Genomic DNA, 12,553 nt, shown 5'->3' with positions numbered 1-12,553 from the left:
GCACACCAGAAAACATTTCCTAGCCACCCAGCGCCTTGCAGTGGCTAGGACCATGTGACTCGTTAATTAGGTCGCTTCTCTCTCGTGGGAGGCCCTCTCTGCCCTCTCAATATCTAAATAGTGGCAAAGGATCAAAGGGAGGAAATCTCGCAGATTTACTAGTCCCACAAAGCCTGGGTCCCTGAATCACCACATGGAAGTCTATGTGCCTACAACCTGAAATGGACTAAGGCATGAACAGAAGTAATACATACACCTTTAGGGCCAAGGAGGTGAAACAGCTGGTGTGCCTTCCCCACACACTTCTGCTTCCGTGGTGACCTAGGAAGCTGCAAGATGAAGATAACGGCATCACAAGGAAGGAGCCGGGATCCCTGCCTCACAGAGACCATCTGCAAGGATTTTGTAAGAGCCAGAAACAGAGCTGTGTAGTGTTCAGCCACTGAGATTCGAGGGCTGTTTGTTACAGCAGTTGACCTATCCTGACTGACACATCACATCATTCCTTTCCCCACCATGTTGTGTCTAACATGATACCAAGTTGAATTTTTTTTTTTTTAAGACGGGGTTTCACCATGTTGGTCAGGCTGGTTTTGAACTCCTGACCTCAGGTGATCCGCCCGCCTTGGCCTCCAAAGTGCTTGGATTACAGGTGTGAGCCACCACGCCTGGCGAATTTTTTTTTTGAGACGGAGTCTCACTCTGACACCAGGCTGGAGTGCAGTGGCACAATCTCAGCTCACTGCAACCTCCGCCTGCTGGTTCAAGTGATTCTTTCGCCTCAGGCTCCCAAATAGCTGGGACTACAGGCACCCGCCGCCACACCCGGGTAATTTTTGTATTTTTTAGTAGAGACCGGGTTTCACCATGTTGGTCAGGATCATCTCGATCTCTTGACCTCATCATCTGCCTGCCTCAGCCTCCCAAAGAGCTGGGATTACAGGCGTGAGCCACCGCGCCTGGCCCCAAATTGAATTTTAAGTAAATGAGTACCTATAAATTAAGTACAAATGCTTTTCAAATTCACACATGAATCTTTGGTAAATAAAAACTGGTTGTAAAATTACTGATAAAAATAGAAATGTCAAATTATTGACAAATATAGCATTGTGCAAGTAAGACTAATTTAACATTGTTGGTTGAATGAAAATAACTTAGTCTTCTGAATTGTCAGCAAAACTATGTGTTTAAGATTTTTAGATAGGTGTTCACCTAATGTTCAGACTTTAAAAATGGTTAACCAGGATATAATTTTGAATGATGACTAGCTTTGTGTAGTATCATAGTTTTTGTTTTCTTCTTTTTTCTTTTTTTTTTTTTTTTTTGAGACAGAGTTTCGCTCTTGTTACCCAGGCTGGAGTGCAATGGCGCGATCTCGGCTCACTGCAACCTCCGCCTCCTGGGTTCAGGCAATTCTCCTGCCTCAGCCTCCTGAGTAGCTGGGATTACAGGCACGCGCCACCATGCCCAGCTAATTTTTTGTATTTTTAGTAGAGACGGGGTTTCACCATGTTGGGCACCATGTTGAGACCTTGTGATCTGCCCGCCTCGGCCTCCCAAAGTGCTGGGATTACAGGCGTGAGCCACCATGCCCGGCCTAATTTTGTATTTTCAATAGAGACGGGACTTCTCCACGTTGGTCAGGCTGGTCTCAAACTCCCGACCTGAGGTGATCCCCTGTCCTCGGCCTCCCAAAGTGCTGGGATTACAGGCGTGAGCCACCACGCCCGGCCTAATTTTGTATTTTCAGTAGAGACGGGACTTCTCCACGTTGGTCAGGCTGGTCTCGAACTCCCGACCTGAGGTGATCCCCTGTCCTTGGCCTCCCAAAGTGCTGGGATTACAGGCGTGAGCCACCACGCCCAGCCTAATTTTGTATTTTCAGTAGAGACGGGACTTCTCCACGTTGGTCAGGCTGATCTCGAACTCCCGACCTGAGGTGATCCCCTGTCCTTGGCCTCCCAAAGTGCTGGTATTACAGGCTTGAGCCACCGTGCCTGGTCTAATTTTGTATTTTCAGTAGAGATGGGACTTCTCCACGTTGGTCAGGCTGGTCTCGAACTCCCGACCTGAGGTGATCCCCTGTCTTTGGCCTCCCAAAGTGCTGGGATTACAGGTGTAAACCACTGCACCCAGCAAAAGAGGTCCTTAAACAAGATTGAAAGAAACCAGCCGGGCGCGGTGGCTCAAGCCTGTAATCCCAGCACTTTGGGAGGCCGAGGCGGGTGGATCACGAGGTCAAGAGATCGAGACCATCCTGGTCACCATGGTGAAACCCCGTCTCTACTAATACAAAAAATTAGCTGGGCACGGTGGCGCGTGCCTGTAATCCCAGCTACTCAGGAGGCTGAGGCAGGAGAATTGCCTGAACCCAGGAGGCGGAGATTGCGGTGAGCCGAGATCGCGCCATTGCGCTCCAGCCTGGGTATCAAGAGCGAAACTCCGTCTCAAAAAAAAAAAAAAAAAAAAAGAAACCAGCAAGTAGGGGAGAGAGAAATGAAGAAAATGATGGATATAAAGATGTATGTTTGGCAAGGAAGGTTATAAAGAAAAGAGAATAACTTTATATGACAAGGGATCTAGTATGGAAAATTCTTGTCCTAGAGTAGAATGACTGGTAATTTAAGAAATTGGTAGGCCAGATGTGGTGGCTCATGCCTGTAATCCCAGCACTTTGGGAGGCTGAGGCAGGCGGATCATTCTAGTTCAGAAGATTGAGACCAGCCTGCGCAACATGGTGAAACCCTTTCTCTACAAAAATATATAACTTAGCTAGGCATGGTGGCTTGTGCCTGTAGTCCCAGGTACTCAGGAGGCTAAGGTGGGAGGATTGCTTAAGCCCAGGAGGTCCAGGCTACAGTGAGCCAAGTTTGTGCCACTGCACTTCAGCCTGGGCAACAGAACAAGACCTTGTCTCAAAAGAAAACAAAAAAGAAAGAAAAAAATGGACAAGTCAAGTCCAAGCAGGTCAGAGATGGTTTGTGTAACTTGTGATAAGATTTGTAAAGGGGAATTTATAAAAATATGAATTTTGTTTGTGATTCACTTAGCTGTGATTAAAAGTGAATTATTTATGTTAGTCTTTCTAAGGAATGGTCCCGTATGTTAAAAGAAGGCTTGCTTAAGGTATTGATTTTCTCTTAATGAAATTACAAGAAATTTTGCTTTCAATTCTATAACTTGTTTCTTTCGAAAACTTCTCAGATTCATATCTCAGAAGTTCAAATGTTGCTGTGTCTTGCCACTTTCAGCTTTTTCTCCCCTTAAGAAGGCCTGAGATGATAACTCTCTTAGTTTTTTCTTTTTTTTTTTTAATAAAGACGAGGTTTCACCATGTGGGTCAGGCTGGTCTTGAACTCCTGACCTCAGGTGATCGGCCCACCTTGGCCTCCAAAGTGCTTGGATTACAGGCGTGAGCCACCACGCTCGGCCTCTCTTAGCTTTTTCATCAGCTCTAGCAACTTTTTCTCCCCTGGTTCTCACTGCTGTTATGGCCTGTTGCCGAAATATCTTATCTTAGAGTTCTATAAAAGCAGTGTTTTCCTTCAGTATACATTGATTTTAGACTCTTGGCTTTTTCTTGATATATCTAAATTTTCAACGTAATCAGGAAACTCTTCATGCAATTACTACGAGCCATGTATTCCCCTGCCATACTCCAAACCTTGAACATACTCTTCCTGTGTCCAATTAAATTCAAATACTTTTTTCATCATGTTTGACTTCCAGTTTATCTAAGTGGGCTTCACATAAGGAGAAACAGTCACATTTCAAAAGGATTTTTTTGTTATTGTTTTTGTTTGCCTTTTTGGTAACTGCCTTAAGAAACGAGATTTCACATTTCATCAAGGTAGTTCCTGTGTTGTCTTTTTTTTTTTTTTTTTTTGAGACGGAGTTTTCGCTCTTGTTACCCCAGCTGGAGTGCAATGGCGCGATCTCGGCTCACCGCAACCTCCGCCTCCTGGGTTCAAGCAATTCTCCTGCCTCAGCCTCCTGAGTAGCTGGGATTACAGGCACGCACCACTATGCCCAGCTAATTTTTTTTTTGTATATTTAGTAGAGACGGGGTTTCACCATGTTGACCAGGATGGTCTCGATCTCTTGACCTCGTGATCCACCCGCCTCGGCCTCCCAAAGTGCTGGGATTACAGGCTTGAGCCACCGCACCCGGCCCTGTGCTGTCTTTATTAGTCAGGTTTTTTGGTTTTTTTTGAGACAGAGTCCTGCTCTGTCACCCAGGCTGGAATGCAGTGGTATGATCTCAGCCCACCGCAACCTCCATCTCACCAGTTCAAGCAATTCTCCTGCCTCAGCCTCCTGAGTAGCTGGGACTACAGGCGCACACCACCACGCCCAGGTAATTGTTGTATTTTTTAGTAGAGATGGGGTTTCACCATGTTGGCCAGGATGGTCTCAATCTCTCTACCTCATGGTCTGCCCACCTCGGCCCCCCAAAATGCTGGGATTACAGGCATGAGCCACCACGCCCAGTCTTTTTTTTTTCTCCTGCCTCAACCTCCCGAGCTGGGATTACAGGCTCCCGCCACCACGCCCGGCTAACTTTTTGTACTTTTAGTAGAGACAAGGTTTCACCCTGTTGGCCAGGCTGGTCTCAGACTCCTGACCTCATGATCTGCTGCCTCAGCCTCCCAAAGTGCTGGAATTACAGGCATGAGCCACCGTGCCTGCTGTAAACTGCTTTCATGAGACACAGGGACAGACTTGTATCCATTTAATGTAATTAATTCTATGCCTCGATACTAATAATTTGAATGTGTAGCTACCCATGAGCTTCCTTTGCTGTCATTCTCAAAACTAGGCAGAGCTTATGACGTTTTTCTCCCTCCTCCTCCTCCTCTTGGCCTTTTTGCTTGAAACATTGTTAATTCTTCATGTTTTGTCTTATCTCCAGAATTTGAAACTATTTAATCTCTCCAGGCCCAGGAGCTATTGCATGAGATCATAAGGGCCAGTTTTGAAAAATAAAATTAGTTCAGGCCCTCCAAATCAACGACAGACACACAGGTGCCTCAACAGCTAAACAAAATGCTTGTGTTTTGTATAGCTCATTGCTACAAGCCAAAATTACATTCAATCAAATGCATAGAATTTATAGATAAGTCAGTTTGTCACCTTGCCTTTTGGCTTTTGGCTCTTTTTTTTTTTTTTTTTTTTGAGACAGAGTCTTGCTCTGTCACCCAGGCTTGAGTGCAGTGGCTCAATCTTAGCTCACTACAACCTCCATCTCCCAGGTTCAAGTGATTCTCCTGCCTCAGTCTCCCAAGTAGCTGGCACTACAGGCACGCGCCACCATGCTTGCCTAATTTTTTGTATTTTTAGTAGAGACGGGGTTTCACCGTGTTAGCCAGGATGGTCTCAATCTGTTGACCTCGTGATCCACCTGCCTTGGCCTCCCAAAGTGCTGGGATTACAGGCGTGAGCTACAGCGCCTGCCCTGGTTTTTGGCTCTTCTGTTGCTTAAAAGGGGTTTTAAGATGAATGAGTGCCTTCCCACCTCCACTCCTGTCCGGCCTAGCATGTTTAATTGGCTGTGGGACATGATGTAGCCAGGGCAGGTAGCACACAACCCTGGCATACCTTGATCAGAAAAAAACAAAAAACAAAACCCGAAAAACGAGTTCAGGCCGTGACAGGAAGTGGGTGGGGGGGAGGGTTAGTCATGCCTCACTACTCCTCACCCTCACACAAATCTGCCCTGATGGTACCACCAATTTTAATTCTTCTTTTCCCCCTTGAAGGGCCTTAGTCCCTCTACAGACAGCTATGTCTTTCTCAATTCCCTTAACTGCTTCCCATAATACTCGTATCACTTTAAATTACTACTTTCCCCCAAAATTCTTGTCCTATTCATGCTTAAACCAAAGGACCCCTTGAATAACACAGGTACTTAGCCTTCTTAACAGCTCCCATTCCATTAGGGTCTGTGAGCCACCAGTGGGTATCTGTGGCTATTTGGACGCCTGCTGAATCAATCAGCCTATAAACAGCTCATCCCTCCTTTGAGACTGTGGGTACCAATGCGTTGATAACATTCGGCTCAAAGGTTAACATACAGTAAGACAGCCAAAGCCTTCTAATATGCAATTATACAACATCACTTGCCCAATAACTAAGCGAGCAATCAGCCTTAGATTGTCTGGGGCCAGGGCTGCTGTTGGCTTGTTGGCCCTTTGGAGAGGATTTGCCTTAACGTGAGGCAACTCTTCAAAACTTTACTTTTGACTCTACACGCCTTCTTATAAAATCGGAGATGCCTGTAATCCCAGCATTTTGGGAGGCCAAAGTGGGTGGATCACAAGGTCAGAAGTTCAAGACTAGCCTGACCAAGATGGTGAAACCCCGTCTTTACTAAAAATACAGAAATCAGCCGAGCACGGTGGTAGGCGCCTGTAATCCCAGCTATTCAAGAGGCTGACACAGGACAATTGCTCGAAACTGGGAGGCAAAGGTTGCAGTGAGCCAAGATCTTGCCAGTGCACTCTAGCCTGGGCGGTAGAGTGAGACTCAGTCTCAAAAATAAATAAATAAACCAATTAATTAAATAGGAGATGCTATATAAATTGAGACTCTCTCTTGACTCTAGCAAATATAGTTATGGATAATAGATTTTTTTTTTTTTTTTTTTTTTGAGACGGAGTTTCGCTCTTGTTACCCAGCCTGGAGTGCAATGGCGCTATTTCGGCTCACCGCAACCTCCGCCTCCTGGGTTCAGGCAATTCTCCTGCCTCAGCCTCCTGAGTAGCTGGGATTACAGGCATGCGCCATCATGCCCAGCTAATTTTTTGTATTTTTAGTAGAGACGGGGTTTCACCATGTTGACCAGGACGGTCTCGATCTCTTGACCTCGTGATCCACCCGCCTCGGCCTCCCAAAGTGCTGGGATTACAGGCGTGAGCCACCGCGCCCGGCCTTAGATTTTTTTTTTGAGACAGAATTTCACTCTTGTTACCCAGGCTAGAGTGCAATGGCGCTATTTCGGCTCACTGCAACCTCCGCCTCCTGGGTTCAAGCAATTCTCCTGCCTCAGCCTCCTGAGTAGCTGGGACTAAAGGTGCGCGCCACCGTGCCCAGCTAATTTTTGTATTTTTAGTAGAGACAGGGTTTCACCATGTTGACCAGGATGGTCTCGATCTCTTGACCTTGTGATCCACCTGCCTCGGCCTCCCAGTGTTTAGGCGTGAGCCACCGCTCCCAGCCCTGGATAATAGATTGACAGTAGATTATCTGTTGGCTGAGCAATGCAGGTATATGCTGTGATTAATAAAACCTGCTGTACCTCAAATAGAGGAAGTTACCAACAAAATATATGAACAAGGCTGGGTGAGTGAGGTGGCTCGTGCTCAGTGCTTTAGGAGGCCGAGGAGGATGGATCACTTGAGGTCAGGAGTTTGAGACCAGCCTGGCCAACATGGTGAAACCCCATCTCTACTAAAAATACAAAAATTAGCCAGAGACAGTGGCAGATGTCTGTAATCCCAGCTACTTGGGAGGCTGAGGCAGGAGAATTGCGTGAACCTGGGAGGTGGAGGTGCGGTGAGCTGAGATTGTGCCACTGAATTCCAGCCTGGGCAACAGAGTGAGACTCTATCTCAAAAAAAAGGAACAAGCCAAGTGGCTATTCCCCAATCCCCAGACTATGTGGAATTCCATAAAGGGGTTTCTACCAACAGTGACTTGGTTTTTACCTGGCACCTTTAACAGCTCTTTTGTTACTATTGATCTTTGGCCTTCACTTATTTAACCTCTTAGTAAAGTTCGTGTCTTTTAGATTACACCAGTTACATGTTGAGATGATTCTAGCCCAAGGTTTCTGATCCATCCTGTCTTCCGACCTGGCAAGTAAAGACCTCCTGCCTTTGGGCCCCTTAGATCAGGCATCCAGAGATGTTGACTTCTCCAACACCAGGCAGAGCCTACGCCCGTCAGATCAGCAGGAAGCAGTTGTAGAAGTTGGACCTCTGCCTCTCTGCAACCTCTTAAGAATAAGGAGAAGTCGAGGGTCTCTGCAGGGAGAAGAAGGTAGGAGATCAGCAGGACTTGTTTTCCGAGCACCAGTCTCAAGAGACCACTGAACAAATCAGGATCTGATCAAAAAAGGATGCAGCAGAGACATTGGCGGAAACGGGCTAAAACCAGGATGGGGACCACAGCAATCAGTAGCTGCCCTCATTGTTCGTTGTGCACTAAGTGTAATGCATTCACATGCTAAAGACACTCCCACCAGCACCGTGACAGTTTACAAATGCTATGGCCACTCCCAGAAGCTGCTAAAGACACTCCCACCAGCACCATGACAGTTTACAAATGCTATGGCCACTCCCAGAAGCCGCCTTATTTTAAAAAGGGTAGAGGTTGGGCACAGTGGCTCACGCCTGTAATCCCAGCACTTTAGGAGGCCGAGGCAGGCAGATCACGAGATCAGGAAGTTGAGACCAGCCTGGCCAACATGGTGAAAACCCATCTCTACTAAAAATACAAAAATCAGCCAGGCGTGGTGGTGCACGCCTGTAGTTCCAGCTACTCAGGAGGCTGAGGCAGGAGAATTGCTTGAACCCGGGAGGCAGAGGCTGCAGTGAGCCGAGATTGCACCACTGCACTCCAGCCTGGGAGACAGATCGAGACTGTGTCTCAAAAGAAAAAAAAAGTAGAAACCCTTGGTTCCGGGAGCTCCGCACTCCTTTTGCAGAAATCCCGTGAATAGCCTGCCCCTTATTTAGCATATAATGAAGGAATAGCCATAAGTATAGCTGGCCAGCAGTCTGCGGGCTGACTGCCCTATGGAGCAGTTATCTTCCTGCTCTGTTGCTCTAATAAACCTGCGTTTGCTTTGTTCTGTCTTGTTTTCTTTTCTCAGCAAAAACTCTCCCAGTCTGAGCCCCAGTCATCAAAGATGACTTTGAGGGCTTCAGTATTTAAAAGGGAAAAGCAGGCTGGAGGGATGGTCGCATTATTGAATCCATATGTTGCAAGGGAAAAGGAGCAGGTAGGGAAGCAGTCAGTGATGTTTTCATCCAGGGCTCATACATCGGCATTTTATACAAGATAAAGTGAATGCAAGGTGTAGATATTTAACCTTTTATCTGTAGCTCTCTGCTTAGGAACAAAAGGGAAGGCAGCTTCTTGCATGACTCAGCTTTCGCTTAATTTTTTCCTTTTGGCAGAGTAAATTGGGATTTTAATTTCCTTTCCCATCATGCAATTGGATACCACAGAGCAGCGAAGAAAGCCCACGAGCTTGACAATGAAGGGGAATCTTCCAGACATGCATGAAGCGAAGGCGTATTGTGTTTTTCAGCTCCATCAATTCACTTATATTCCTCTCTAAATTGTTCAATCTTGTTAACATTTCGTCAAACCTTTTTTCAAGGTTCTTAGTTTCTTTGCATTGGGTTAGAACAAGTTCTTTTAATTCACAGAAGTTTCTTATCACCCACGTTTTGAAACCTGCTTCTGTTATTGGAACACACTCGTTGTCCATTAAGCCTTGTTCCGTTACTGATGAGGAATTGCGATCCCCTGTTGAGGGAGAGGCATTCTGATTTTGAGTATTCTCTGCCTTTTTACGCTGATTTCTTCCCTTCATTATATATTTATCCGTCTGTTGTCTTTGTAATTACCGACTTTCTAACTAGGTCTCTGAGCAGACGTCCACCTTGTTGATTCCCAGCTCCGAAATCTGAGCAATCCACTGCGCCGGCCAAAATAGCGGTGTTAAGATTGATGGTGCTTTTCTGCCCGGGAGTCTCCGGACTCTGCACCAAAAACTGGCGTGCTAAGGCACCAGCAAAACCGCCGCGCTGGCCACAAGAGTCACCCTGGCAACACGTGGGGCTCCTCTGCTGGGAATCTCCTGGTCCGTGAGCAACAAATATTCGTCTGAAAGTGTGGAGTCCTCTCGTTCTCTGCACTTTCACTGGGAACTACGAGCCCGAGCTGCTAGTGATCAGCCATCTTGGATCGGGAATGTTCTATATCTTGAGCTGGGTGGTGGTTACACAGGCATATGGCTTGTCAAAAATAATTGAGTTAGCTGGGTGCAGTGGCTCACGCCTGTAATCCCAGCATTTTGGGAGGCCAAGGTGAGTGGATCACCTGAGGTCAGGAGTTTGAGACCAACCTGGCCAAGATGGTAAAACTCCATCTCTGCTAAAGAAAAAATACATAAGATTAGCTGAGCATGGTGGTGGGCACCTGTAATCCCAGCTACTCAGGAGTCTAAGGCAGGAGAATCGCTTGAACACGGGAGGTGGAGGTTGCAGTGAGCCAACATCACGCCACTGCACTCCAACCTGAGTAAGATTCTGTCTTTAAAAAATTAAATAAGAGGCCAGGTGCGGTGGCTCACACCTGTAATCCCAGCACTTTGGGAGGCCGAGGCAGGTGGATCACGAGGTCAAGAGATCGAGACCATCCTGGTCAACATGGTGAAACCCCATCTCTACTAAAAATACAAAAACATTAGCTGGACATGGTGGCACGTGCCTATAATCCCAGCTACTCAGGAGGCTGAGGCAGGAGAATTGCCTGAACCCGGGAGGCAGAGGTTGTGGTGAGCTGAGATCGTGCCATTGCACTCCAGCCTGGGTAACAAGAGCGAAACTCTGTCTCAGAAAAATAAATAAAAGAAAATAAAGTAAAAAGAAATAATAGTAAAGATACTTGGAGCTGGGCAAGATGGCTCATGCCTGTAATCTCAACACTTTTGGAATCTGAGGCAGGTGGATTACTTTAGGTCAGGAGTTCAAGACCAGCCTGGCCCATGTGGTGAAACAATACTAGAAGTACAAAAATTGGCCGGGCGCGGTGGCTCAAGCCTGTAATCCCAGCACTTTGGGAGGCCGAGGCAGGTGGATCACGAGGTCAAGAGATCGAGACCATCTTGGTCAACATGGTGAAACCCCGTCTCTACTAATACAAAAAATTAGCTGGGCATGGTGGCGCGTGCCTGTAATCCCAGCTACTCAGGAGGCTGAGGCAGGAGAATTGCCTGAACCCAGGAGGCGGAGGTTGCGGTGAGCCGAGATCGCGCCATTGCGCTCCAGCCTGGGTATCAAGAGCGAAACTCCGTCTCAAAAAAAAAAAAAAAAAAAAAAAAGTACAAAAATTAGCTGGAAATGATGGCAGGTGCTAATACCAGCTACTATATACAGCGCTAATACCTCAGGAGGCTGAGACAGGAGAATCACTTGAACCTGGGAGGTAAAGGTTGCAGTGAGCTATGATTGTGCCACTGCACTCCAGCCTGAGCAACAAGAGTGAAACTCCATCTCAAAAAAAAAAAATTGAGTTGTGTTGTGAATATATTTAACACCACTGAGCTGTACACAAAATAGTTAAGATGTTAAATTTTATGTCATATGTGTTTTACCACCATAGGAAAAAATTGACTTGTACCTGAAGGTTTGTGGACTTTATTACGTGTCAGTTACATTTCAACTGAAACATTTAGCATGAGCGTTGCCCCTGGCTCCTGAGTAATTTTTATTTTTCAGACACAAGGTCTTGCTCTGTCGCCCAGGCTAGAGTGAAATGGTGCAATCATAGCTCACTGCAGCCTCAACCTCCTGGGCTCAAGTGATATTCCCACCTCAGCTTCCCAAGTAGCTGGGACGTCAGGCATAAGCTACTGCACCCATCCCCCAAAGTCATTGCAAATGTTCTCTGAATATACCACCTTCAGGCCAGGCACAGTTGCTCACACCTGTAATCCCAGCACTTTGGGAGGCCAAGGCGGGCAGATAGCTTGAGGTCAGGAGTTTGAGACCAGCCTGGCCAACATGGTGAAACCCTGTCTCTACTAAAATTACAAAAATGAAGTGAGTGTGGTGGCACATGCCTGTAGTCCCAGCTATTTGGGAGGCCGAGGCAGGAAAATCGCTTGAACCTGGGAGGCAAATGTTGCAGTGAGCCTAGATTGCACCTGCACTCCAGCCTGGGCAACAGAGCGAGATTCCGTCTTTGGGAGGCCAAGGCGGGCGAATCACCTGAGGTTGGTTGGGAGTTTGAGACCAGCCTGACCAACATGGAGAAACCTCATTTCTACTAAACATACAAAATTGGCTGGGTACAGTGGCTCACGCCTGTAATCCCAGAACTTTAGGAGGACGAGGTGGGCAGATCATGAGGTAAAGAGACTGAGACCATCCTGGCCAACATGGTGAAACCCATCTCTACTAAAAATACGAAAATTAGTCAGGTGTGGTGGTGTGTGCTTGTAGTCCCTGCTACTCAGGAGGCTGAGGCAGGAGAATCAACTGAACCCGGGAGGCAGAGGTTGCGGTGAGCTGAAATCGCGCCACTGCACTCCAGCCTGGCAACAGACCGAGACTCCGTCTCAAAAAATAAAAATAAAAAATTGGCTGGGCATGGTGGCACATGCCTGTAATCCCAGCTACTCAGGAGGCTGAAGTAGGAGAATCACCTGAACCCGGGAGATGGAGGTTGCGGTAAACCAAGATTGAGCCACTGCACTCCAGCCTGGGCAACAAGAACGAAACTCCCGCTAAAAAAAAAAAAAAAAAAAAAAAAGGCA

This window comes from Aotus nancymaae, unplaced genomic scaffold (genome assembly GCF_030222135.1).
Source record: "Aotus nancymaae isolate 86718 unplaced genomic scaffold, 86718_ANA_hifiasm-v0.15.2.pri h1tg000059l, whole genome shotgun sequence".
Lineage (NCBI taxonomy): Eukaryota > Metazoa > Chordata > Mammalia > Primates > Aotidae > Aotus > Aotus nancymaae.
This window is presented reverse-complemented; position numbering follows the sequence as displayed.